Here is a 2500-nt window from a genome sequence, read left to right on the forward strand (position 1 = left end):
TCTCTGCTTGCTCTGTTTGACGTGTAAAAGAACGTGTTATTTTGTACGACGGTTTGGTGTTTTTGTAGCACAACGTACACAGAGAAGGCGTGGCCATGGACAGAGGCTCACGTCTCCATCACATGGACGTGACAAGTGATTCTGAAGTACGACCGGACGCCCGTTCCCGCTGTACATACCTTCTCTTTAAACAGTACAGTTCTGTGTCAGTATAAAAGCGTATCGCGTCCTCCTGGTTTGACCGTTGGTGTATAAAGTTCATTTCTCTCTCCGCCGTGTGTGTTTTCCCGCCCTTAGCGCCACCCCGCCCGGCGGCCATCTTGGTAGCGCGTTAGCTTCCGGGAGCCGCTAGGTGTGGAGAGCTACCGGCAGGGAGATGTTTACATTCTACAGACCACTTGAATGTCAGAACTTATCGAAAAGCCAAATCCAGCAAAAAAAAACAAAAAAAAAAAAAACGGATGTTGTCAACGTATTTGTTATTCCTCCTCTCCTGATGAACATCTGATGGAGGCGGTGTCGGGACAGAGCTCCACCCTGATCCACTCGGGGCGGATCCTTCCCGCGTCGCTTGTTTTGTAGGGATAGGTTGTGCACCGCGCCCACACCCCACTTCCTGTCCGTGACGTGGAGGTCTTGATGTAGTAAACGCTGCTTCAGGTGGTGTCGCTCCACCCATCCCAACGTGATGTTCTCTAGTTCTGTGCTATAACGAGCAGAAGGTGAATTAGTCGACTACTAAACTGCTTCCGCTGAACCATCCTTTCTCTTATGACCCACGTTTGATTTGACTCAGAGGGGCCGATATGTCCACCGCTGTTCCTATTGGACGGGCTGCGTTCCAGACCCCAGCCCCTCCCCCAGACGGATCCACACTAGAACCTTGAGCGCTAGGTTCTATTGAGCGCTAGGTTCTATTGAGCGCTAGGTTCTATTGAACGCTAGGTTCTATTGAGCGCTAGGTCAATAGAACAGGGAGGAGGGGAGGTGGAGGAGGGGAGGTGGAGGAGGGGAGGGGGAGGGGGGGAGGTGGAGGAGGGGGAGGAGGGGAGGAGGGGAAGGTTTGGAACGCAGCCCCGTGTCAGGGGGTCATGTGACACACCACCTGACTCAGCCCAGCGCTCCCCAACCTCCTCTTGTCATTTTTTAGCATCTTGATGAAGCTTGAATCTTGAATTGTATATTTTCTCTGCATATGAAATTAATACACAAATAAAGAAATCTAATTCTGACTAAAATATTTCACGAGGTTGTACGGAAGTTATTTGTGTGTATATTTTATAACCAGGTAAAGGTTTCGGTATGAACATTGCTGAAAATTTTACAAAGGTGACGTTCACTCTAATTCCATTTTGAATGATGGACAGAATCAGACAGAAAGAGAAAAAGCAAAATAAATCAATTACAGTTCAGTTGAATTCCCCTCAGTTCAGCCCACCTGTATCTTAAAGGCGATTCTTAACCCCAGTATTGTTTTCCTGAGGGTCACCCCATGTTGAGGGAAGCTAAAAAACAGACGAAAACTGATTGGACCGGAGCCAGAGATCTGCACTGTTTGCCGGCGCTACGGAATAGCTCTAACACTAACCTATGGGGGCAAGCTCTTTATCTGCTTTAGGGGCTTCTAAACACGTTCAGAAAACCATCCCAAGACCTCGGTAACACAAGTTGGTTCCCTACGAGACACCACCGTGCTCGTTTAACTCAAACAGTGTGGCCAAACAGTATACACTTTGTGTTGTTGCATGTAAACACTCAGCGCAGATGACCCCGTGGACTTATCCAGAAAGCCCTTACTAGCCGATAGCAGAACAGATGCACAGCCACTGGCTAGTGGCCGGGCTACGTTCTGGGCTAAGTCATCTTAAGTATGTCATCTTTATTGTCATTGTACAGACAACAAAATGTTGTTGGAGCAATCCTCCAGCTGCACGGTTTATATAAATATAAAATATCAATATATCATATAATATAAAAACAACAGTATCAACAATATAAAAAATAAAAATAGAATGTTTTCAAAAGTCCAAGTTAAGTCCTATCAGTGAGTGGACCTGAAGGCCAGAGGACCATCCTGTGATGCAGTGTGTGAGGTGGTTGATGGTTGACCTGTAGAAGCTCACCAGCTGCTGTGGGAGACGTTCCCTCTCCAAGCACCTCAGGAGGTGAAGCCTTGGTCCTTTCTTCACCACTAGTCAGGTACCTCAGGTACCTCAGGTACACTAGCAGGTACCTCAGGTACACTAGTCAGGTACCTCAGGTACACTAGCAGGTACCTCAGGTACACTAGTCAGGTACCTCAGGTACACTAGCAGGTACCTCAGGTACACTAGCAGGTACCTCAGGTACACTAGCAGGTACCTCAGGTACACTAGCCAGGTACCTCAGGTACACTAGCAGGTACCTCAGGTACACTAGCCAGGTACCTCAGGTACACTAGTCAGGTACCTCAGGTACACTAGCAGGTGCCTCAGGTACACTAGTCAGGTACCTCAGGTAC

This window comes from Micromesistius poutassou, assembly GCF_964030765.1.
Source record: "Micromesistius poutassou genome assembly, contig: SCAFFOLD_6056, whole genome shotgun sequence".
NCBI classification, from domain to species: Eukaryota; Metazoa; Chordata; class Actinopteri; order Gadiformes; family Gadidae; genus Micromesistius; species Micromesistius poutassou.